This window comes from Zootoca vivipara, chromosome 8 (genome assembly GCF_963506605.1).
Source record: "Zootoca vivipara chromosome 8, rZooViv1.1, whole genome shotgun sequence".
In the NCBI taxonomy this organism is placed as follows: domain Eukaryota; kingdom Metazoa; phylum Chordata; class Lepidosauria; order Squamata; family Lacertidae; genus Zootoca; species Zootoca vivipara.
In genome coordinates, this window is record NC_083283.1 from 74,569,287 (window position 1) to 74,596,422 (window position 27,136).

The following is a 27,136-nucleotide window of genomic DNA, read 5'->3' on the forward strand; positions in this document are numbered from 1 at the left end:
CACCAAAAATCTGACGTTACCCGATTCACAAAAAACGGTCCCAAACTGTTGCAAAGACTCCCCTGATACGTTTGACGGTGGATACAGACGGGTTTTTATCATACGGAATAAAATCAGGCCTCGACAACTTAACCTGCGGAGAAAACTTTTTTTTGAAAAAAATCCCTGACCGGCGGGTCAGAATTTCACCAAAAATCTGACGTTACCCGATTCACTCATAAATGGTGCCAAACTGTTGCAAAGACTCCCCTGATACGTTCGGCGGTGGATACAGAAGGGTTTTTATCATAGGGAATAAAATCAGGCCTCGACAACTTAACCTGCGGAGAAAACTTTTTTTTGAAAAAAAATCCCTGACCGGCGGGTCAGAATTTCACCAAAAATCTGACGTTACCCGATTCACTCAAAAATGGTGCCAAACTGTTGCAAAGACTCCCCTGATACGTTCGGCGGTGGATACAGAAGGGTTTTTATCATAGGGAATAAAATCAGGCCTCGACAACTTAACCTGCGGAAAAACTTTTTTTTGAAAAAAAATCCCTGACCGGCGGGTCAGAATTTCACCAAAAATCTGACGTTACCCGATTCACTCAAAAATGGTGCCAAACTGTTGCAAAGACTCCCCTGATACGTTCGGCGGTGGATACGGAAGGGTTTTTATCATAGGGAATAAAATCAGGCCTCGACAACTTAACCTGCGGAAAAACTTTTTTTTGAAAAAAATCCCTGACCGGCGGGTCAGAATTTCACCAAAAATCTGACGTTACCCGATTCACAAAAAACGGTGCCAAACTGTTGCAAAGACTCCCCTGATACGTTTGACGGTGGATACAGACGGGTTTTTATCATAGGGAATAAAATCAGGCCTCGACAACTTAACCTGCGGAGAAAACTTTTTTTTGAAAAAAATCCCTGACCGGCGGGTCAGAATTTCACCAAAAATCTGACGTTACCCGATTCACAAAAAACGGTGCCAAACTGTTGCAAAGACTCCCCTGATACGTTTGACGGTGGATACAGACGGGTTTTTATCATAGGGAATAAAATCAGGCCTCGACAACTTAACCTGCGGAGAAAACTTTTTTTTGAAAAAAATCCCTGACCGGCGGGTCAGAGTTTCACCAAAAATCTGACGTTACCCGATTCACTCAAAAATGGTGCCAAACTGTTGCAAAGACTCCCCTGATACGTTCGGCGGTGGATACAGAAGGGTTTTTATCATAGGGAATAAAATCAGGCCTCGACAACTTAACCTGCGGAGAAAACTTTTTTTTGAAAAAAAATCCCTGACCGGCGGGTCAGAATTTCACCAAAAATCTGACGTTACCCGATTCACTCAAAAATGGTGCCAAACTGTTGCAAAGACTCCCCTGATACGTTTGGCGGTGGATACAGAAAGGTTTTTATCATAGGGAATAAAATCAGGCCTCGACAACTTAACCTGCGGAAAAACTTTTTTTAAAAAAAATCCCTGACCGGCGGGTCAGAATTTCACCAAAAATCTGACGTTACCCGATTCACTCAAAAACGGTGCCAAACTGTTGCAAAGACTCCCCTGATACGTTTGACGGTGGATACAGAAGAGTTTTTATCATAGGGAATAAAATCAGGCCTCGACAACTTAACCTGCGGAAAAACTTTTTTTTGAAAAAAATCCCTGACCGGCGGGTCAGAATTTCACCAAAAATCTGACGTTACCTGATTCACTCAAAAACGGTGCCAAACTGTTGCAAAGACTCCCCTGATACGTTTGACGGTGGATACAGACGGGTTTTTCTCATAGGGAATAAAATCAGACCTCGACAACTTAACCTGCGGAAAAGCTTTTTTTTGAAAAAAATCCCTGACCGGCGGGTCAGAATTTCACGAAAAATCTGACATTACCTAATTCACTCAAAAATGTTGCCAAACTGTTGCAAAGACTCCCCTGATACGTTTGGCGGTGGATACGGAAGGGTTTTTATCATAGGGAATAAAATCAGGCCTCGACAACTTAACTTGCGGAAAAACTTTTTTTTAAAAAAAAAAACCCTGACCGGCGGGTCAGAATTTCACCAAAAATCTGTCGTTACCCGATTCACTCAAAAACGGTGCCAAACTGTTGCAAAGACTCCCATGATACGTTTGGCGGTGGATACAGAAGGGTTTTTATCATAGGGAATCAAATCAGGCCTCGACAACTTAACCTCCGGAAAAAAACTTTTTTTTAAAAAAAATCCCTGACCGGCGGGTCAGAATTTCACCAAAAATCTGACGTTACCCTATTCACTCAAAAACGGTGCCAAACTGTTGCAAAGACTCCCATGATACGTTTGGCGGTGGATACAGAAGGGTTTTTATCATAGGGAATAAAATCTGGCCTCGACAACTTAACCTGTGGAAAAAACTTTTTTTAAAAAAAAAACCCTGACCGGCGGGTCAGAGTTTCACCAAAAATCTGACGTTACCCGTTTCACTCAAAAACGGTGCCAAACTGTTGCAAAGACTCCCCTGATACGTTTGACGGTGGATACAGAAGAGTTTTTATCATAGGGAATAAAATCAGGCCTCGACAACTTAACCTGCGGAAAAACTTTTTTTTGAAAAAAATCCCTGACCGGCGGGTCAGAATTTCACCAAAAATCTGACGTTACCTGATTCACTCAAAAACGGTGCCAAACTGTTGCAAAGACTCCCCTGATACGTTTGACGGTGGATACAGACAGGTTTTTCTCATAGGGAATAAAATCAGACCTCGACAACTTAACCTGCGGAAAAACTTTTTTTTGAAAAAAAAACCCTGACCAGCGGGTCAGAATTTCACCAAAAATCTGACGTTACCCGATTCACTCAAAAAAGGTGCCAAACTGTTGCAAAGACTCTCCTGATACGTTTGGCGGTGGATACGGAAGGGTTTTTATCATAGGGAATCAAATCAGGCCTCGACAACTTAACCTGCGGAAAAACTTTTTTTTGAAAAAAATCCCTGACCGGCGGGTCAGAATTTCACCAAAAATCTGACGTTACCCGATTCACTCAAAAATGGTGCCAAACTGTTGCAAAGACTCCCCTGATACGTTCGGCGGTGGATACGGAAGGGTTTTTATCTTTTTTTTTTTTAAAATATATTTTATTGATTTTACACACAAGGACAACATATATAACAAATTAATTCCCTCCCTCCACCACCCCCCACGGGCCCTCTCCTGCCACTAGAGCCACCCATGCGCGGCGAATCGACGGAGACAATCCATTTTATAGTTGGGTTTATCCCCACCCCCCTCTCCACCCCTCAGAGCCCTCCCCTGCCACCGGAGAGCCCCAAGAACCTGGGGAGGGTAAGGGAGGGTATCCTCCCAACTATTTTCCGTGCCTGTCCTGTAAGAAAAAATAAAAAAGAAAAAAATAGAAAAAAGAGAAAAAGAAAAAAGAAAAAAGAAAAAATACCTTATTAAATCTTTATCCATGATCATTGTTCTTCTGGCTTCCCCTACCTCCCCCCTACCCCGGTCTTCATATTAATTCTCCTTTACCAGTTTTCTAACATTTTACTATATTAATCTTTTTTTTTTAATCCTCTCAAAACTTCCTTCCTTACTAATCATTTCATACCGTCTTGCTTTTACCTATTCCAAATCTAATTTCCTCCCTAGCCTAATTTTTCCCTCCAAAAACCTCCATAAATTTTAGACCAATTTTCCTACTAATTTTCAATTCCATAATTAACTATCCTCAATACGCCTTCCCCTCCTCTTTTCCCAGCTACCCCCCTCCATCACAGCAAGCTTCGTAGTCTTCAGACCAATTTTCAATCCTGTTAATCAATCCTATTAATCAAATGTCCAATTTTCCTTCAACCCACCCCCTTTTTCCAATGTTTTACAGTCCAATCGTCCTTGTACCCCCCCTGGGTTTTTCCTCTTCTTTGACTGTTCTTTTCCTTGTGTTTATTCTGTAAATCCACCGTATCCTGTCTTTCCCCCCACAAAGGAGGGATATTCCTCCAACCGTCTTCCAATACCAAATTGTCTTTTCCTTCGTGTTGTACTTCCTTTTCATTTGTACTGTTCCTATCACAGTCACTATCATTGTCCTTCAGTTCAATTTCCGTGTTGTCTCCGACAGAAAAGTCACTATTTCTATCCACCATCTGCGGTTGTTGCATTGTCTCCTGCAATTGTGCTTCTTCATAGTGCCTTCCAGTAGTCATTTCCCACAAGATTCTCAAAACATTTTGTTGGAACCCAGCTGAGTACTCTTTTGTTGACATTTTTTCAATCCTTCCAAGGTCAATGTCCGTTTTGGGGGAGCGGGAAATGGTCGCTGTTTATTTTTCCAACCCCATTTTAACAAACTGGCTGCAATATAAGTTCTCAAAATCAAACAGATGTTTTAAATATAAATTCCAAAAAGTTTATAATAAATTCTTTTCTTTCTTTCTTTCTCTTCCTCTAAATACTTAATATACTTGCTGATCTGTCAGGCTGCTGGTTCCGAGGAAGGGATAGGTTTTCCCAGCTTTATTTCCACATTTTGCAGGGAATTTTAATCCACACACTGTTTCCCCCCTTTTGCCCTGCTTTCGGGGGGGAACTCTCCTTTCTCTTAAAGTCTTTGAAAGAATCTTTATAAATAAATCTTCAAATCAAGGCTTGGGACCCTTTTTAACTGGGTCATATAGATACCGGTGGGAGGAGGTGGCTTCCGTTTCTTTTTTTTCCTTCCTCCCAGTGCCGAAATAAGATCAAATAATATATTTTCGCATTCTTACTTACAGTCTTTATTTTAAATTTCTTCTTTGGAAGAATCCAGCGCTCTCCGTTACCCGATTCTGACGTTACCCGATTCACTCAAAAATGGTGCCAAACTGTTGCAAAGACTCTCTTGATACGTTTGGCGGTGGATACGGAAGGGTTTTTATCATAGGGAATCAAATCAGGCCTCGACAACTTAACCTGCGGAAAAGCTTTTTTTTGAAAAAAATCCCTGACCGGCGGGTAAGAATTTCACGAAAAATCTGACATTACCTAATTCACTCAAAAATGTTGCCAAACTGTTGCAAAGACTCCCCTGATACGTTTGGCGGTGGATACGGAAGGGTTTTTATCATAGGGAATAAAATCAGGCCTCGACAACTTAACTTGCGGAAAAACTTTTTTTTGAAAAAAAACCCTGACCAGCGGGTCAGAATTTCACCAAAAATCTGACGTTACCCGATTCACTCAAAAACGGTGCCAAACTGTTGCAAAGACTCCCATGATACGTTTGGCGGTGGATACAGAAGGGTTTTTATCATAGGGAATAAAATCAGGCCTCGACAACTTAACCTGCGGAAAAAACTTTTTTTTGAAAAAAATCCCTGACCAGCGGGTCAGAATTTCACCAAAAATCTGACGTTACCCTATTCACTCAAAAACGGTGCCAAACTGTTGCAAAGACTCCCCTGATATGTTTGACGGTGGATACAGACGGGTTTTTCTCATAGGGAATAAAATCAGACCTCGACAACTTAACCTGCGGAAAAACTTTTTTTTGAAAAAAAAAACCCTGACCAGCGGGTCAGAATTTCACCAAAAATCTAACGTTACCCGATTCACTCAAAAATGGTGCCAAACTGTTGCAAAGACTCTCCTGATACGTTTGGCGGTGGATACGGAAGGGTTTTTATCATAGGGAATCAAATCAGGCCTCGACAACTTAACCTGCGGAAAAGCTTTTTTTTGAAAAAAATCCCTGACCGGCGGGTCAGAATTTCACGAAAAATCTGACATTACCTAATTCACTCAAAAATGTTGCCAAACTGTTGCAAAGACTCCCCTGATACGTTTGGCGGTGGATACGGAAGGGTTTTTATCATAGGGAATAAAATCTGGCCTCGACAACTTAACCTGCGGAAAAAACTTTTTTTAAAAAAAAAACCCTGACCGGCGGGTCAGAATTTCACCAAAAATCTGACGTTACCCGATTCACTCAAAAATGGTGCCAAACTGTTGCAAAGACTCCCCTGATACGTTTGGCGGTGGATACGGAAGGGTTTTTATCATAGGGAAGAAAATCAGGCCTCGACAAATTAACCTGCGGAAAAACTTTTTTTTGAAAAAAATCCCTGACCGGCGGGTCAGAATTTCACCAAAAATCTAACGTTACCCGATTCACTCAAAAATTGTGCCAAACTGTTGCAAAGACTCCCCTGATACGTTTGGCGGTGGATACGGAAGGGTTTTTATCATAGGGAATAAAATCAGGCCTCGACAACTTAACCTGCGGAAAAACTTTTTTTTGAAAAAAAACGCTGACCGGTGGGTCAGAATTTCACCAAAAATCTGACGTTACCCGATTCACTCAAAAACGGTGCCAAACTGTTGCAAAGACTCCCATGATACGTTTGGCGGTGGATACAGAAGTTTTTTTATCATAGGGAATAAAATCAGGCCTCGACAACTTAACCTGCGGAAAAAACTTTTTTTTGAAAAAAATCCCTGACCGGCGGGTCAGAATTTCACCAAAAATCTGACGTTACCCGATTCACTCAAAAATGGTGCCAAACTGTTGCAAAGACTCTCCTGATACGTTTGGCGGTGGATACAGAAGGGTTTTTATCATAGGGAATAAAATCAGACCTCGACAACTTAACCTGCGGAAAAACTTTTTTTAAAAAAAATCCCTGACCGGCGGGTCAGAATTTCACCAAAAATCTGACGTTACCCGATTCACTCAAAAACGGTGCCAAACTGTTGCAAAGACTCCCCTGATACGTTTGACGGTGGATACAGAAGAGTTTTTATCATAGGGAATAAAATCAGGCCTCGACAACTTAACTTGCGGAAAAACTTTTTTTTGAAAAAAAACCCTGACCGGCGGGTCAGAATTTCACCAAAAATCTGACGTTACCCGATTCACTCAAAAACGGTGCCAAACTGTTGCAAAGACTCCCATGATACGTTTGGCGGTGGATACAGAAGGGTTTTTATCATAGGGAATAAAATCAGGCCTCGACAACTTAACCTGCGGAAAAAACTTTTTTTTGAAAAAAATCCCTGACCAGCGGGTCAGAATTTCACCAAAAATCTGACGTTACCCTATTCACTCAAAAACGGTGCCAAACTGTTGCAAAGACTCCCCTGATATGTTTGACGGTGGATACAGACGGGTTTTTCTCATAGGGAATAAAATCAGACCTCGACAACTTAACCTGCGGAAAAAGTTTTTTTTGAAAAAAAAAACCCTGACCAGCGGGGCAGAATTTCACCAAAAATCTGACGTTACCCGATTCACTCAAAAATGGTGCCAAACTGTTGCAAAGACTCTCCTGATACGTTTGGCGGTGGATACGGAAGGGTTTTTATCATAGGGAATCAAATCAGGCCTCGACAACTTTACCTGCGGAAAAGCTTTTTTTTGAAAAAAAACCCTGACCGGCGGGTCAGAATTTCACGAAAAATCTGACATTACCTAATTCACTCAAAAATGTTGCCAAACTGTTGCAAAGACTCCCCTGATACGTTTGGCGGTGGATACGGAAGGGTTTTTATCATAGGGAATAAAATCAGGCCTCGACAACTTAACTTGCGGAAAAACTTTTTTTTGCAAAAAAACCCTGACCGGCGGGTCAGAATTTCACCAAAAATCTGACGTTACCCGATTCACTCAAAAACGGTGCCAAACTGTTGCAAAGACTCCCATGATACGTTTGGCGGTGGATACAGAAGGGTTTTTATCATAGGGAATAAAATCAGGCCTCGACAACTTAACCTGCGGAAAAAACTTTTTTTTGAAAAAAATCCCTGACCAGCGGGTCAGAATTTCACCAAAAATCTGAAGTTACCCTATTCACTCAAAAACGGTGCCAAACTGTTGCAAAGACTCCCATGATACGTTTGGCGGTGGATACAGAAGAATTTTTATCATAGGGAATAAAATCTGGCCTCGACAACTTAACCTGCGGAAAAAACTTTTTTTTAAAAAAAAAACCCTGACCGGCGGGTCAGAGTTTCACCAAAAATCTGACGTTACCCGTTTCACTCAAAAACGGTGCCAAACTGTTGCAAAGACTCCCCTGATACGTTTGGCGGTGGATACAGAAGGGTTTTTATCATAGGGAATAAAATCAGGCCTCGACAACTTAACCTGCGGGGGAAAAAAATTTTGAAAAAAAAAACCTGACCGGCGGGTCAGAATTTCACCAAAAATCTGACGTTACCCGATTCACTCAAAAACGGTGCCAAACTGTTGCAAAGACTCCCATGATACGTTTGGCGGTGGATACAGAAGGGTTTTTATCATAGGGAATAAAATCAGGCCTCGACAACTTAACCTGCGGAAAAAACTTTTTTTTGAAAAAAATCCCTGACCAGCGGGTCAGAATTTCACCAAAAATCTGACGTTACCCTATTCACTCAAAAACGGTGCCAAACTGTTGCAAAGACTCCCCTGATATGTTTGACGGTGGATACAGACGGGTTTTTCTCATAGGGAATAAAATCAGACCTCGACAACTTAACCTGCGGAAAAAGTTTTTTTTGAAAAAAAAAACCCTGACCAGCGGGTCAGAATTTCACCAAAAATCTGACGTTACCCGTTTCACTCAAAAACGGTGCCAAACTGTTGCAAAGACTCCCCTGATACGTTTGGCGGTGGATACAGAAGGGTTTTTATCATAGGGAATAAAATCAGGCCTCGACAACTTAACCTGCGGGGAAAAAAAATTTTGAAAAAAAAAACCTGACCGGCGGGTCAGAATTTCACCAAAAATCTGACGTTACCCGATTCACTCAAAAACGGTGCCAAACTGTTGCAAAGACTCCCATGATACGTTTGGCGGTGGATACAGAAGGGTTTTTATCATAGGGAATAAAATCAGGCCTCGACAACTTAACCTGCGGAAAAAACTTTTTTTTGAAAAAAATCCCTGACCAGCGGGTCAGAATTTCACCAAAAATCTGACGTTACCCTATTCACTCAAAAACGGTGCCAAACTGTTGCAAAGACTCCCCTGATATGTTTGACGGTGGATACAGACGGGTTTTTCTCATAGGGAATAAAATCAGACCTCGACAACTTAACCTGCGGAAAAAGTTTTTTTTGAAAAAAAAAACCCTGACCAGCGGGTCAGAATTTCACCAAAAATCTGACGTTACCCGATTCACTCAAAAATGGTGCCAAACTGTTGCAAAGACTCTCCTGATACGTTTGGCGGTGGATACGGAAGGGTTTTTATCATAGGGAATCAAATCAGGCCTCGACAACTTTACCTGCGGAAAAGCTTTTTTTTGAAAAAAAACCCTGACCGGCGGGTCAGAATTTCACCAAAAATCTGACGTTACCCGATTCACTCAAAAATGGTGCCAAACTGTTGCAAAGACTCCCCTGATACGTTTGACGGTGGATACAGAAGGGTTTTTATCGTAGGGAATAAAATCAGGCCTCGACAACTTAACATGCGGAAAAACTTTTTTTTGAAAAAAATCCCTGACCGGCGGGTCAGAATTTCACCAAAAATCTGACGTTACCCGATTCACTCAAAAATGGTGCCAAACTGTTGCAAAGACATCCCTGATACGTTCGGCGGTGGATACGGAAGGGTTTTTATCATAGGGAATAAAATCAGGCCTCGACAACTTAACCTGCGGAAAAACTATTTTTGGAAAAAATCCCTGACCGGCGGGTCAGAATTTCACCAAAAATCTGACGTTACCCGATTCACTCAAAAATGGTGCCAAACTGTTGCAAAGACTCCCCTGATACGTTTGGCGGTGGATACAGAAGGGTTTTTATCATAGGGAATAAAATCTGGCCTCGACAACTTAACCTGCGGAAAAAACTTTTTTTAAAAAAAAAACCCTGACCGGCGGGTCAGAGTTTCACCAAAAATCTGACGTTACCCGTTTCACTCAAAAACGGTGCCAAACTGTTGCAAAGACTCCCCTGATACGTTTGGCGGTGGATACAGAAGGGTTTTTATCATAGGGAATAAAATCAGGCCTCGACAACTTAACCTGCGGGGAAAAAAAATTTTGAAAAAAAAAACCTGACCGGCGGGTCAGAATTTCACCAAAAATCTGACGTTACCCGATTCACTCAAAAATGGTGCCAAACTGTTGCAAAGACTCTCCTGATACGTTTGGCGGTGAATACAGAAGGGTTTTTATCATAGGGAAGAAAATCAGGCCTCGACAAATTAACCTGCGGAAAAACTTTTTTTTAAAAAAAATCCCTGACCGGCGGGTCAGAATTTCACCAAAAATCTGACGTTACCCGATTCACTCAAAAATGGTGCCAAACTGTTGCAAAGACTCCCCTGATACGTTTGGCGGTGGATACGGAAGGGTTTTTATCATAGGGAATAAAATCAGGCCTCGACAACTTAACCTGCGGAAAAACTTTTTTTTGAAAAAAAAACCCTGACCGGTGGGTCAGAATTTCACCAAAAATCTGACGTTACCCGATTCACTCAAAAACGGTGCCAAACTGTTGCAAAGACTCCCATGATACGTTTGGCGGTGGATACAGAAGGGTTTTTATCATAGGGAATAAAATCAGGCCTCGACAACTTAACCTGCGGAAAAAACTTTTTTTTGAAAAAAATCCCTGACCGGCGGGTCAGAATTTCACCAAAAATCTGACGTTACCGGATTCACTCAAAAATGGTGCAAAACTGTTGCAAAGACTCTCCTGATACGTTTGGCGGTGGATACAGAAGGGTTTTTATCATAGGGAATAAAATCAGACCTCGACAACTTAACCTGCGGAAAAACTTTTTTTTAAAAAAATCCCTGACCGGCGGGTCAGAATTTCACCAAAAATCTGACGTTACCCGATTCACTCAAAAACGGTGCCAAACTGTTGCAAAGACTCCCCTGATACGTTTGACGGTGGATACAGACGGGTTTTTCTCATAGGGAATAAAATCAGGCCTCGACAACTTAACCTGCGGAAAAACTTTTTTTTGAAAAAAAAACCCTGACCAGCGGGTCAGAATTTCACCAAAAATCTGACGTTACCCGATTCACTCAAAAATGGTGCCAAACTGTTGCAAAGACTCTCCTGATATGTTTGGCGGTGGATACGGAAGGGTTTTTATCATAGGGAATCAAATCAGGCCTCGACAACTTAACCTGCGGAAAAGCTTTTTTTTGAAAAAAATCCCTGACCGGCGGGTCAGAATTTCACGAAAAATCTGACATTACCTAATTCACTCAAAAATGTTGCCAAACTGTTGCAAAGACTCCCCTGATACGTTTGGCGGTGGATACGGAAGGGTTTTTATCATAGGGAATAAAATCAGGCCTCGACAACTTAACCTGCGGGAAAAAAATTTTTTTGAAAAAAAAAACCTGACCGGCGGGTCAGAATTTCACCAAAAATCTGACGTTACCCGATTCACTCAAAAATGGTGCCAAACTGTTGCAAAGACTCCCCTGATACGTTTGGCGGTGGATACGGAAGGGTTTTTATCATAGGGAATAAAATCAGGCCTCGACAAATTAACCTGCGGAAAAACTTTTTTTTGAAAAAAATCCCTGACCGGCGGGTCAGAATTTCACCAAAAATCTGACGTTACCCGATTCACTCAAAAACGGTGCCAAACTGTTGCAAAGACTCCCATGATACGTTTGGCGGTGGATACAGAAGGGTTTTTATCATAGGGAATAAAATCTGGCCTCGACAACTTAACCTGCGGAAAAAACTTTTTTTTAAAAAAAAACCCTGACCGGCGGGTCAGAGTTTCACCAAAAATCTGACATTACCCGTTTCACTCAAAAACGGTGCCAAACTGTTGCAAAGACTCCCCTGATACGTTTGGCGGTGGATACAGAAGGGTTTTTATCATAGGGAATAAAATCAGGCCTCGACAACTTAACCTGCGGGAAAAAAATTTTTTTGAAAAAAAAAACCTGACCGGCGGGTCAGAATTTCACCAAAAATCTGACGTTACCCGATTCACTCAAAAATGGTGCCAAACTGTTGCAAAGACTCTCCTGATACGTTTGGCGGTGGATACAGAAGGGTTTTTATCATAGGGAAGAAAATCAGGCCTCGACAAATTAACCTGCGGAAAAACCTTTTTTTGAAAAAAATCCCTGACCGGCGGGTCAGAATTTCACCAAAAATCTGACGTTACCCGATTCACTCAAAAATGGTGCCAAACTGTTGCAAAGACTCCCCTGATATGTTTGGCGGTGGATACAGAAGGGTTTTTATCATAGGGAATAAAATCAGACCTCGACAACTTAACCTGCGGGAAAACTTTTTTTTGAAAAAAATCCCTGACCGGCGGGTCAGAATTTCACTAAAAATCTGACGTTACCCGATTCACTCAAAAACGGTGCCAAACTGTTGCAAAGACTCCCCTGATACGTTTGACGGTGGATACAGAAGGGTTTTTATCGTAGGGAATAAAGTCAGGCCTCGACAACTTAACATGCGGGAAAAAATTTTTTTTGAAAAAAATCCCTGACCGGCGGGTCAGAATTTCACCAAAAATCTGACGTTACCCGATTCACTCAAAAATGGTGCCAAACTGTTGCAAAGACTCCCCTGATACGTTCGGCGGTGGATACGGAAGGGTTTTTATCATAGGGAAGAAAATCAGGCCTCGACAAATTAACCTGCGGAAAAACTTTTTTTTGAAAAAAATCCCTGACCGGCGGGTCAGAATATCACCAAAAATCTGACGTTACCCGATTCACTCAAAAACAGTGCCAAACTGTTGCAAAGACTCCCCTGATACGTTTGGCGGTGGATACAGAAGGGTTTTTATCATAGGGAATAAAATCAGGCCTCGACAACTTAACCTCCGGAAAAAACTTTTTTTTGAAAAAAATCCCTGACCGGCGGGTCAGAATTTCACCAAAAATCTGACGTTACCCGATTCACTCAAAAATGGTGCCAAACTGTTGCAAAGACTCCCCTGATACGTTTGACGGTGGATACAGAAGGGTTTTTATCGTAGGGAATAAAATCAGGCCTCGACAACTTAACATGCGGAAAAACTTTTTTTTGAAAAAAATCCCTGACCGGCGGGTCAGAATTTCACCAAAAATCTGACGTTACCCGATTCACTCAAAAATGGTGCCAAACTGTTGCAAAGACATCCCTGATACGTTCGGCGGTGGATACGGAAGGGTTTTTATCATAGGGAATAAAATCAGGCCTCGACAACTTAACCTGCGGAAAAACTATTTTTGGAAAAAATCCCTGACCGGCGGGTCAGAATTTCACCAAAAATCTGACGTTACCCGATTCACTCAAAAATGGTGCCAAACTGTTGCAAAGACTCCCCTGATACGTTTGGCGGTGGATACAGAAGGGTTTTTATCATAGGGAATAAAATCAGGCCTTGACAACTTAACCTGCGGAAAAACTTTTTTTTGAAAAAAAAATCCATGACCGGCGGGTCAGAATTTCACAAAAAATCTGACGTTACCCGATTCACTCAAAAATGGTGCCAAACTGTTGCAAAGACTCCCCTGATACGTTTGGCGGTGGATACGGAAGGGTTTTTATCATAGGGAATAAAATCAGGCCTCGACAACTTAACCTGCGGAAAAACTTTTTTTTGAAAAAAAAGCCTGACCGGTGGGTCAGAATTTCACCAAAAATCTGACGTTACCCGATTCACTCAAAAACGGTGCCAAACTGTTGCAAAGACTCCCATGATACGTTTGGCAGTGGATACAGAAGGGTTTTTATCATAGGGAATAAAATCAGGCCTCGACAACTTAACCTGCGGAAAAAACTTTTTTTAAAAAAAATCCCTGACCGGCGGGTCAGAATTTCACCAAAAATCTGACGTTACCCGATTCACTCAAAAACGGTGCCAAACTGTTGCAAAGACTCCCCTGATACGTTTGGCGGTGGATACAGAAGGGTTTTTATCATAGGGAATAAAATCAGACCTCGACAACTTAACCTGCGGGAAAACTTTTTTTTGAAAAAAATCCCTGACCGGCGGGTCAGAATTTCACCAAAAATCTGACGTTACCCGATTCACTCAAAAACGGTGCCAAACTGTTGCAAAGACTCCCCTGATACGTTTGACGGTGGATACAGAAGGGTTTTTATCGTAGGGAATAAAATCAGGCCTCGACAACTTAACCTGCGGAAAAACTATTTTTGGAAAAAATCCCTGACCGGCGGGTCAGATTTTCACCAAAAATCTGACGTTACCCGATTCACTCAAAAATGGTGCCAAACTGTTGCAAAGACTCCCCTGATACGTTTGGCGGTGGATACAGAAGGGTTTTTATCATAGGGAATAAAATCAGGCCTTGACAACTTAACCTGCGGAAAAACTTTTTTTTGAAAAAAAAATCCCTGACGGGTCAGAATTTCACAAAAAATCTGACGTTACCCGATTCACTCAAAAATGGTGCCAAACTGTTGCAAAGACTCCCCTGATACGTTTGGCGGTGGATACGGAAGGGTTTTTATCATAGGGAATAAAATCAGGCCTCGACAACTTAACCTGCGGAAAAACTTTTTTTTGAAAAAAAAGCCTGACCGGTGGGTCAGAATTTCACCAAAAATCTGACGTTACCCGATTCACTCAAAAACGGTGCCAAACTGTTGCAAAGACTCCCATGATACGTTTGGCAGTGGATACAGAAGGGTTTTTATCATAGGGAATAAAATCAGGCCTCGACAACTTAACCTGCGGAAAAAACTTTTTTTAAAAAAAATCCCTGACCGGCGGGTCAGAATTTCACCAAAAATCTGACGTTACCCGATTCACTCAAAAATGGTGCCAAACTGTTGCAAAGACTCCCCTGATATGTTTGGCGGTGGATACAGAAGGGTTTTTATCATAGGGAATAAAATCAGGCCTCGACAACTTAACCTGCGGGAAAACTTTTTTTTGAAAAAAATCCCTGACCGGCGGGTCAGAATTTCAGTAAAAATCTGACGTTACCCGATTCACTCAAAAACGGTGCCAAACTGTTGCAAAGACTCCCCTGATACGTTTGACGTTGGATACAGAAGGGTTTTTATCGTAGGGAATAAAGTCAGGCCTCGACAACTTAACATGCGGAAAAAATTTTTTTTTGAAAAAAATCCCTGACCGGCGGGTCAGAATTTCACCAAAAATCTGACGTTACCCGATTCACTCAAAAATGGTGCCAAACTGTTGCAAAGACTCCCCTGATACGTTCGGCGGTGGATACGGAAGGGTTTTTATCATAGGGAAGAAAATCAGGCCTCGACAAATTAACCTGCGGAAAAACTTTTTTTTGAAAAAAATCCCTGACCGGCGGGTCAGAATATCACCAAAAATCTGACGTTACCCGATTCACTCAAAAACAGTGCCAAACTGTTGCAAAGACTCCCCTGATACGTTTGGCGGTGGATACAGAAGGGTTTTTATCATAGGGAATAAAATCAGGCCTCGACAACTTAACCTCCGGAAAAAACTTTTTTTTGAAAAAAATCCCTGACCGGCGGGTCAGAATTTCACCAAAAATCTGACGTTACCCGATTCACTCAAAAATGGTGCCAAACTGTTGCAAAGACTCCCCTGATACGTTTGACGGTGGATACAGAAGGGTTTTTATCGTAGGGAATAAAATCAGGCCTCGACAACTTAACATGCGGAAAAACTTTTTTTTGAAAAAAATCCCTGACCGGCGGGTCAGAATTTCACCAAAAATCTGACGTTACCCGATTCACTCAAAAATGGTGCCAAACTGTTGCAAAGACATCCCTGATACGTTCGGCGGTGGATACGGAAGGGTTTTTATCATAGGGAATAAAATCAGGCCTCGACAACTTAACCTGCGGAAAAACTATTTTTGGAAAAAATCCCTGAACGGCGGGTCAGAATTTCACCAAAAATCTGACGTTACCCGATTCACTCAAAAATGGTGCCAAACTGTTGCAAAGACTCCCCTGATACGTTTGGCGGTGGATACAGAAGGGTTTTTATCATAGGGAATAAAATCAGGCCTTGACAACTTAACCTGCGGAAAAACTTTTTTTTGAAAAAAAAATCCATGACCGGCGGGTCAGAATTTCACAAAAAATCTGACGTTACCCGATTCACTCAAAAATGGTGCCAAACTGTTGCAAAGACTCCCCTGATACGTTTGGCGGTGGATACGGAAGGGTTTTTATCATAGGGAATAAAATCAGGCCTCGACAACTTAACCTGCGGAAAAACTTTTTTTTGAAAAAAAAGCCTGACCGGTGGGTCAGAATTTCACCAAAAATCTGACGTTACCCGATTCACTCAAAAACGGTGCCAAACTGTTGCAAAGACTCCCATGATACGTTTGGCAGTGGATACAGAAGGGTTTTTATCATAGGGAATAAAATCAGGCCTCGACAACTTAACCTGCGGAAAAAACTTTTTTTAAAAAAAATCCCTGACCGGCGGGTCAGAATTTCACCAAAAATCTGACGTTACCCGATTCACTCAAAAACGGTGCCAAACTGTTGCAAAGACTCCCCTGATACGTTTGGCGGTGGATACAGAAGGGTTTTTATCATAGGGAATAAAATCAGACCTCGACAACTTAACCTGCGGAAAAACTTTTTTTTGAAAAAAATCCCTGACCGGCGGGTCAGAATTTCACCAAAAATCTGACGTTACCCGATTCACTCAAAAACGGTGCCAAACTGTTGCAAAGACTCCCCTGATACGTTTGACGGTGGATACAGAAGGGTTTTTATCGTAGGGAATAAAATCAGGCCTCGACAACTTAACCTGCGGAAAAACTATTTTTGGAAAAAATCCCTGACCGGCGGGTCAGATTTTCACCAAAAATCTGACGTTACCCGATTCACTCAAAAATGGTGCCAAACTGTTGCAAAGACTCCCCTGATACGTTTGGCGGTGGATACAGAAGGGTTTTTATCATAGGGAATAAAATCAGGCCTTGACAACTTAACCTGCGGAAAAACTTTTTTTTGAAAAAAAAATCCCTGACCGGCGGGTCAGAATTTCACAAAAAATCTGACGTTACCCGATTCACTCAAAAATGGTGCCAAACTGTTGCAAAGACTCCCCTGATACGTTTGGCGGTGGATACGGAAGGGTTTTTATCATAGGGAATAAAATCAGGCCTCGACAACTTAACCTGCGGAAAAACTTTTTTTTGAAAAAAAAGCCTGACCGGTGGGTCAGAATTTCACCAAAAATCTGACGTTACCCGATTCACTCAAAAACGGTGCCAAACTGTTGCAAAGACTCCCATGATACGTTTGGCAGTGGATACAGAAGGGTTTTTATCATAGGGAATAAAATCAGGCCTCGACAACTTAACCTGCGGAAAAAACTTTTTTTAAAAAAAATCCCTGACCGGCGGGTCAGAATTTCACCAAAAATCTGACGTTACCCGATTCACTCAAAAACGGTGCCAAACTGTTGCAAAGACTCCCCTGATACGTTTGGCGGTGGATACAGAAGGGTTTTTATCATAGGGAATAAAATCAGACCTCGACAACTTAACCTGCGGGAAAACTTTTTTTTGAAAAAAATCCCTGACCGGCGGGTCAGAATTTCACCAAAAATCTGACGTTACCCGATTCACTCAAAAACGGTGCCAAACTGTTGCAAAGACTCCCCTGATACGTTTGACGGTGGATACAGAAGGGTTTTTATCGTAGGGAATAAAGTCAGGCCTCGACAACTTAACATGCGGAAAAACTTTTTTTTGAAAAAAATCCCTGACCGGCGGGTCAGAATTTCACCAAAAATCTGACGTTACCCGATTCACTCAAAAATGGTGCCAAACTGTTGCAAAGACTCCCCTGATACGTTCGGCGGTGGATACGGAAGGGTTTTTATCATAGGGAAGAAAATCAGGCCTCGACAAATTAACCTGCGGAAAAACTTTTTTTTGAAAAAAATCCCTGACCGGCGGGTCAGAATATCACCAAAAATCTGACGTTACCCGATTCACTCAAAAACAGTGCCAAACTGTTGCAAAGACTCCCCTGATACGTTTGGCGGTGGATACGGAAGGGTTTTTATCATAGGGAATAAAATCAGGCCTCGACAACTTAGCCTCCGGAAAAAACTTTTTTTTGAAAAAAATCCCTGACCGGCGGGTCAGAATTTCACCAAAAATCTGACGTTACCCGATTCACTCAAAAATGGTGCCAAACTGTTGCAAAGACTCCCCTGATACGTTTGACGGTGGATACAGAAGGGTTTTTATCGTAGGGAATAAAATCAGGCCTCGACAACTTAACATGCGGAAAAACTTTTTTTTGAAAAAAATCCCTGACCGGCGGGTCAGAATTTCACCAAAAATCTGACGTTACCCGATTCACTCAAAAATGGTGCCAAACTGTTGCAAAGACATCCCTGATACGTTCGGCGGTGGATACGGAAGGGTTTTTATCATAGGGAATAAAATCAGGCCTCGACAACTTAACCTGCGGAAAAACTATTTTTGGAAAAAATCCCTGACCGGCGGGTCAGAATTTCACCAAAAATCTGACGTTACCCGATTCACTCAAAAATGGTGCCAAACTGTTGCAAAGACTCCCCTGATACGTTTGGCGGTGGATACAGAAGGGTTTTTATCATAGGGAATAAAATCAGGCCTTGACAACTTAACCTGCGGAAAAACTTTTTTTTGAAAAAAAAATCCCTGACCTGCGGGTCAGAATTTCACAAAAAATCTGACGTTACCCGATTCACTCAAAAATGGTGCCAAACTGTTGCAAAGACTCCCCTGATACGTTTGGCGGTGGATACGGAAGGGTTTTTATCATAGGGAATAAAATCAGGCCTCGACAACTTAACCTGCGGAAAAACTTTTTTTTGAAAAAAAACCCTGACCGGCGGGTCAGAATTTCACCAAAAATCTGACGTTACCCGATTCACTCAAAAACGGTGCCAAACTGTTGCAAAGACTCCCATGATACGTTTGGCGGTGGATACAGAAGGGTTTTTATCATACGGAATAAAATCAGGCCTCGACAACTTAACCTGCGGAAAAAACTTTTTTTTGAAAAAAAACCCTGACCGGCGGGTCAGAATTTCACCAAAAATCTGACGTTACCCGATTCACTCAAAAACGGTGCCAAACTGTTGCAAAGACTCCCCTGATACGTTTCACGGTGGATACAGAAGGGTTTTTATCGTAGGGAATAAAATCAGGCCTCGACAACTTAACATGCGGAAAAACTTTTTTTTGAAAAAAATCCCTGACCGGCAGGTCAGAATTTCACCAAAAATCTGACGTTACCCGATTCACTCAAAAATGGTGCTAAACTGTTGCAAAGACATCCCTGATACATTCGGCGGTGGATACGGAAGGGTTTTTATCATAGGGAATAAAATCAGGCCTCGACAACTTAACCTGCGGATAAACTTTTTTTTGAAAAAAAATCCCTGACCGGCGGGTCAGAATTTCACCAAAAATCTGACGTTACCCGATTCACAAAAAAACGGTGCCAAACTGTTGCAAAGACTCCCCTGATACGTTTGACGGTGGATACAGACGGGTTTTTATCATAGGGAATAAAATCAGGCCTCGACAACTTAACCTGCGGAAAAACTTTTTTTTGAAAAAAAAATCCCTGACCGGCGGGTCAGAATTTCACCAAAAATCTGACGTTACCCGATTCACTCAAAAATGGTGCCAAACTGTTGCAAAGACTCCCCTGATACGTTTGGCGTCGGATGCGGAAGGGTTTTTATCATAGGGAATAAAATCAGGCCTCGACAACTTAACCTGCGGAGAAAACTTTTTTTTGAAAAAAATCCCTGACCGGCGGGTCAGAATTTCACCAAAAATCTGACGTTACCCGATTCACTCAAAAACGGTGCCAAACTGTTGCAAAGACTCCCCTGATACGTTTGGCGGTGGATACAGAAGGGTTTTTATCATAGGGAATAAAATCAGGCCTCGACAACTTAACCTGCGGGGAAAAAAGAATTTTGAAAAAAAAAACCTGACCGGCGGGTCAGAATTTCACCAAAAATCTGACGTTACCCGATTCACTCAAAAATGGTGCCAAACTGTTGCAAAGCCTCTCCTGATACATTTGGCGGTGGATACAGAAGGGTTTTTATCATAGGGAAGAAAATCAGGCCTCGACAACTTAACCTGCGGAAAAACTTTTTTTTGAAAAAAAACCCTGACCGGCGGGTCAGAATTTCACCAAAAATCTGACGTTACCCGATTCACTCAAAAACGGTGCCAAACTGTTGCAAAGCCTCTCCTGATACATTTGGCGGTGGATACAGAAGGGTTTTTATCATAGGGAATAAAATCAGGCCTCGACAACTTAACCTCCGGAAAAAACTTTTTTTTGAAAAAAATCCCTGACCGGCGGGTCAGAATTTCACCAAAAATCTGACGTTACCCGATTCACTCAAAAATGGTGCCAAACTGTTGCAAAGACTCCCCTGATACGTTTGACGGTGGATACAGAAGGGTTTTTATCGTAGGGAATAAAATCAGGCCTCGACAACTTAACATGCGGAAAAACTTTTTTTTGAAAAAAATCCCTGACCGGCGGGTCAGAATTTCACCAAAAATCTGACGTTACCCGATTCACTCAAAAATGGTGCCAAACTGTTGCAAAGACTCTCCTGATACGTTTGGCGGTGGATACAGAAGGGTTTTTATCATAGGGAATAAAATCAGGCCCCGACACCTTAACCTGCGGAAAAACTATTTTTGGAAAAAATCCCTGACCGGCGGGTCAGAATTTCACCAAAAATCTGACGTTACCCGATTCACTCAAAAATGGTGCCAAACTGTTGCAAAGACTCCCCTGATACGTTTGGCGGTGGATACAGAAGGGTTTTTATCATAGGGAATAAAATCAGGCCTTGACAACTTAACCTGCGGGAAAAACTTTTTTTTGAAAAAAATCCCTGACCGGCGGGTCAGAATTTCACAAAAAATCTGACGTTACCCGATTCACTCAAAAATGGTGCCAAACTGTTGCAAAGACTCCCCTGATACGTTTGGCGTTGGATACGGAAGGGTTTTTATCATAGGGAATAAAATCAGGCCTCGACAACTTAACCTGCGGAAAAACTTTTTTTTGAAAAAAAACCCTGACCGGCGGGTCAGAATTTCACCAAAAATCTGACGTTACCCGATTCACTCAAAAACGGTGCCAAACTGTTGCAAAGACTCCCATGATACGTTTGGCGGTGGATACAGAAGGGTTTTTATCATACGGAATAAAATCAGGCCTCGACAACTTAACCTGCGGAAAAACTTTTTTTTGAAAAAAAACCCTGACCGGCGGGTCAGAATTTCACCAAAAATCTGACGTTACCCGATTCACTCAAAAACGGTGCCAAACTGTTGCAAAGACTCCCCTGATACGTTTCACGGTGGATACAGAAGGGTTTTTATCGTAGGGAATAAAATCAGGCCTCGACAACTTAACATGCGGAAAAACTTTTTTTTGAAAAAAATCCCTGACCGGCGGGTCAGAATTTCACCAAAAATCTGACGTTACCCGATTCACTCAAAAACGGTGCCAAACTGTTGCAAAGACTCCCCTGATACGTTCGGCGGTGGATACGGAAGGGTTTTTATCATAGGGAATAAAATCAGGCCTCGACAACTTAACCTGCGGAAAAACTTTTTTTTGAAACAAATCCCTGACCGGCGGGTCAGAATTTCACCAAAAATCTGACGTTACCCGATTCACTCAAAAATGGTGCCAAACTGTTGCAAAGACTCCCCTGATACGTTCGGCGGTGGATACGGAAGGGTTTTTATCATAGGGAATAAAATCAGGCCTCGACAACTTAACCTGCGGAGAAAACTTTTTTTTGAAAAAAAAACCCTGACCGGCGGGTCAGAATTTCACCAAAAATCTGACGTTACCCGATTCACTAAAAAACGGTGCCAAACTGTTGCAAAGACTCCCCTGATACGTTTGGCGGTGGATACAGAAGGGTTTTTATCGTAGGGAATAAAATCAGGCCTCGACAACTTAACCTGCGGAAAAACTTTTTTTTGAAAAAAATCCCTGACCGGCGGGTTAGAATTTCACCAAAAATCTGACGTTACCCGATTCACTCAAAAATGGTGCCAAACTGTTGCAAAGACTCTCCTGATACGTTTGGCGGTGGATACAGAAGGGTTTTTATCATAGGGAATAAAATCAGGCCTCGACACCTTAACCTGCGGAAAAACTATTTTTGGAAAAAATCCCTGACCGGCGGGTCAGAATTTCACCAAAAATCTGACGTTACCCGATTCACTCAAAAACGGTGCCAAACTGTTGCAAAGACTCCCCTGATACGTTTGGCGGTGGATACAGAAGGGTTTTTATCATAGGGAATAAAATCAGACCTCGACAACTTAACCTGCGGATAAACTTTTTTTTGAAAAAAAATCCCTGACCGGCGGGTCAGAATTTCACCCAAAATCTGACGTTACCCGATTCACAAAAAAACGGTGCCAAACTGTTGCAAAGACTCCCCTGATACGTTTGACGGTGGATACAGACGGGTTTTTATCATAGGGAATAAAATCAGGCCTCGACAACTTAACCTGCGGAAAAACTTTTTTTTGAAAAAAAATCCCTGACCGGCGGGTCAGAATTTCACCAAAAATCTGACGTTACCCGATTCACTCAAAAATGGTGCCAAACTGTTGCAAAGACTCCCCTGATACGTTTGGCGTCGGATGCGGAAGGGTTTTTATCATAGGGAATAAAATCAGACCTCGACAACTTAACCTGCGGAGAAAACTTTTTTTTGAAAAAAATCCCTGACCGGCGGGTCAGAATTTCACCAAAAATCTGACGTTACCCGATTCACTCAAAAACGGTGCCAAACTGTTGCAAAGACTCCCCTGATACGTTTGGCGGTGGATACAGAAGGGTTTTTATCATAGGGAATAAAATCAGGCCTCGACAACTTAACCTGCGGGGAAAAAAAAATTTTGAAAAAAAAAACCTGACCGGCGGGTCAGAATTTCACCAAAAATCTGACGTTACCCGATTCACTCAAAAATGGTGCCAAACTGTTGCAAAGACTCCCCTGATACGTTTGGCGGTGGATACAGAAGGGTTTTTATCATAGGGAAAAAAATCAGGCCTTGACAACTTAACCTGCGGAAAAAACTTTTTTTTGAAAAAAATCCCTGACCGGCGGGTCAGAATTTCACAAAAAATCTGACGTTACCCGATTCACTCAAAAATGGTGCCAAACTGTTGCAAAGACTCCCCTGATACGTTTGGCGGTGGATACGGAAGGGTTTTTATCATAGGGAATAAAATCAGGCCTCGACAACTTAACCTGCGGAGAAAACTTTTTTTTGAAAAAAATCCCTGACCGGCGGGTCAGAATTTCACCAAAAATCTGACGTTACCCGATTCACTCAAAAACGGTGCCAAACTGTTGCAAAGACTCCCCTGATACGTTTGGCGGTGGATACAGAAGGGTTTTTATCATAGGGAATAAAATCAGGCCTCGACAACTTAACCTGCGGGGAAAAAAGAATTTTGAAAAAAAAAACCTGACCGGCGGGTCAGAATTTCACCAAAAATCTGACGTTACCCGATTCACTCAAAAATGGTGCCAAACTGTTGCAAAGCCTCTCCTGATACATTTGGCGGTGGATACAGAAGGGTTTTTATCATAGGGAAGAAAATCAGGCCTCGACAACTTAACCTGCGGAAAAACTTTTTTTTGAAAAAAAAACCCTGACCGGCGGGTCAGAATTTCACCAAAAATCTGACGTTACCCGATTCACTCAAAAACGGTGCCAAACTGTTGCAAAGCCTCTCCTGATACATTTGGCGGTGGATACGGAAGGGTTTTTATCATAGGGAATAAAATCAGGCCTCGACAACTTAACCTCCGGAAAAAACTTTTTTTTGAAAAAAATCCCTGACCGGCGGGTCAGAATTTCACCAAAAATCTGACGTTACCCGATTCACTCAAAAATGGTGCCAAACTGTTGCAAAGACTCCCCTGATACGTTTGACGGTGGATACAGAAGGGTTTTTATCGTAGGGAATAAAATCAGGCCTCGACAACTTAACATGCGGAAAAACTTTTTTTTGAAAAAAATCCCTGACCGGCGGGTCAGAATTTCACCAAAAATCTGACGTTACCCGATTCACTCAAAAATGGTGCCAAACTGTTGCAAAGACTCTCCTGATACGTTTGGCGGTGGATACAGAAGGGTTTTTATCATAGGGAATAAAATCAGGCCCCGACACCTTAACCTGCGGAAAAACTATTTTTGGAAAAAATCCCTGACCGGCGGGTCAGAATTTCACCAAAAATCTGACGTTACCCGATTCACTCAAAAATGGTGCCAAACTGTTGCAAAGACTCCCCTGATACGTTTGGCGGTGGATACAGAAGGGTTTTTATCATAGGGAATAAAATCAGGCCTTGACAACTTAACCTGCGGGAAAAACTTTTTTTTGAAAAAAATCCCTGACCGGCGGGTCAGAATTTCACAAAAAATCTGACGTTACCCGATTCACTCAAAAATGGTGCCAAACTGTTGCAAAGACTCCCCTGATACGTTTGGCGTTGGATACGGAAGGGTTTTTATCATAGGGAATAAAATCAGGCCTCGACAACTTAACCTGCGGAAAAACTTTTTTTTGAAAAAAAACCCTGACCGGCGGGTCAGAATTTCACCAAAAATCTGACGTTACCCGATTCACTCAAAAACGGTGCCAAACTGTTGCAAAGACTCCCATGATACGTTTGGCGGTGGATACAGAAGGGTTTTTATCGTAGGGAATAAAATCAGGCCTCGACAACTTAACATGCGGAAAAACTTTTTTTTGAAAAAAATCCCTGACCGGCGGGTTAGAATTTCACCAAAAATCTGACGTTACCCGATTCACTCAAAAATGGTGCCAAACTGTTGCAAAGACTCTCCTGATACGTTTGGCGGTGGATACAGAAGGGTTTTTATCATAGGGAAAAAAATCAGGCCTTGACAACTTAACCTGCGGAAAAAACTTTTTTTTGAAAAAAATCCCTGACCGGCGGGTCAGAATTTCACAAAAAATCTGACGTTACCCGATTCACTCAAAAATGGTGCCAAACTGTTGCAAAGACTCCCCTGATACGTTTGGCGGTGGATACGGAAGGGTTTTTATCATAGGGAATAAAATCAGGCCTCGACAACTTAACCTGCGGAAAAACTTTTTTTTGAAAAAAAACCCTGACCGGCGGGTCAGAATTTCACCAAAAATCTGACGTTACCCGATTCACTCAAAAACGGTGCCAAACTGTTGCAAAGACTCCCCTGATACGTTTCACGGTGGATACAGAAGGGTTTTTATCGTAGGGAATAAAATCAGGCCTCGACAACTTAACATGCGGAAAAACTTTTTTTTGAAAAAAATCCCTGACCGGCGGGTCAGAATTTCACCAAAAATCTGACGTTACCCGATTCACTCAAAAATGGTGCCAAACTGTTGCAAAGACTCCCCTGATACGTTCGGCGGTGGATACGGAAGGGTTTTTATCATAGGGAATAAAATCAGGCCTCGACAACTTAACCTGCGGAAAAACTTTTTTTTGAAAAAAATCCCTGACCGGCGGGTCAGAATTTCACCAAAAATCTGACGTTACCCGATTCACTCAAAAATGGTGCCAAACTGTTGCAAAGACTCCCCTGATACGTTCGGCGGTGGATACGGAAGGGTTTTTATCATAGGGAATAAAATCAGGCCTCGACAACTTAACCTGCGGAGAAAACTTTTTTTTGAAAAAAAAACCCTGACCGGCGGGTCAGAATTTCACCAAAAATCTGACGTTACCCGATTCACTCAAAAACGGTGCCAAACTGTTGCAAAGACTCCCCTGATACGTTTGGCGGTGGATACAGAAGGGTTTTTATCGTAGGGAATAAAATCAGGCCTCGACAACTTAACCTGCGGAAAAACTTTTTTTTGAAAAAAATCCCTGACCGGCGGGTTAGAATTTCACCAAAAATCTGACGTTACCCGATTCACTCAAAAATGGTGCCAAACTGTTGCAAAGACTCTCCTGATACGTTTGGCGGTCTATACAGAAGGGTTTTTATCATAGGGAATAAAATCAGGCCTCGACACCTTAACCTGCGGAAAAACTATTTTTGGAAAAAATCCCTGACCGGCGGGTCAGAATTTCACCAAAAATCTGACGTTACCCGATTCACTCAAAAACGGTGCCAAACTGTTGCAAAGACTCCCCTGATACGTTTGGCGGTGGATACAGAAGGGTTTTTATCATAGGGAATAAAATCAGACCTCGACAACTTAACCTGCGGGAAATAAAAATTTTTGAAAAAAAAAACCTGACCGGCGGGTCAGAATTTCACCAAAAATCTGACGTTACCCGATTCACTCAAAAATGGTGCCAAACTGTTGCAAAGACTCTCCTGATACGTTTGGCCTCGACAAATTAACCTGCGGAAAAACTTTTTTTTGAAAAAAAATCCCTGACCGGCGGGTCAGAATTTCACCAAAAATCTGACGTTACCCGATTCACTCAAAAACGGTGCCAAACTGTTGCAAAGACTCCCCTGATACGTTTGGCGGTGGATGCGGAAGGGTTTTTATTATAGGGAATAAAATCAGGCCTCGACAACTTAACCTGCGGAGAAAACTTTTTTTTGAAAAAAATCCCTGACCGGCGGGTCAGAATTTCACCAAAAATCTGACGTTACCCGATTCACTCAAAAATGGTGCCAAACAGTTGCAAAGACTCCCCTGATACGTTCGGCGGTGGATACAGAAGGGTTTTCATCATAGGGAATAAAATCATGCCTCGACAACTTAACCTGGGGAAAAACTTTTTTTTGAAAAAAATCCCTGACCGGCGGGTCAGAATTTCACCAAAAATCTGACCTTACCCGATTCATTGAAAAACGGTGCCAAACTGTTGCAATGACTCCCCTGATACGTTTGGCGGTGGATAGAGAAGGGTTTTTTATCATAGGGAATAAAATCAGGCCTCAACAACTTAACCTGCGGAAAAACTTTTTTTTGAAAAAAATCCCTGACCGGCGGGTCAGAATTTCACAAAAAATCTGACGTTACCCTATTCACTCAAAAATGGTGCCAAACTGTTGCAAAGACTCCCTTGATACGTTTGGCGGTGGATACAGAAGGGTTTTTATCAGAGGGAATAAAATCAGCCTCGACAACTTAACCTGTGGAAAAACTTTTTTCTGAAAAAAATCCCTGACCGGCAGGTCAGAATTTC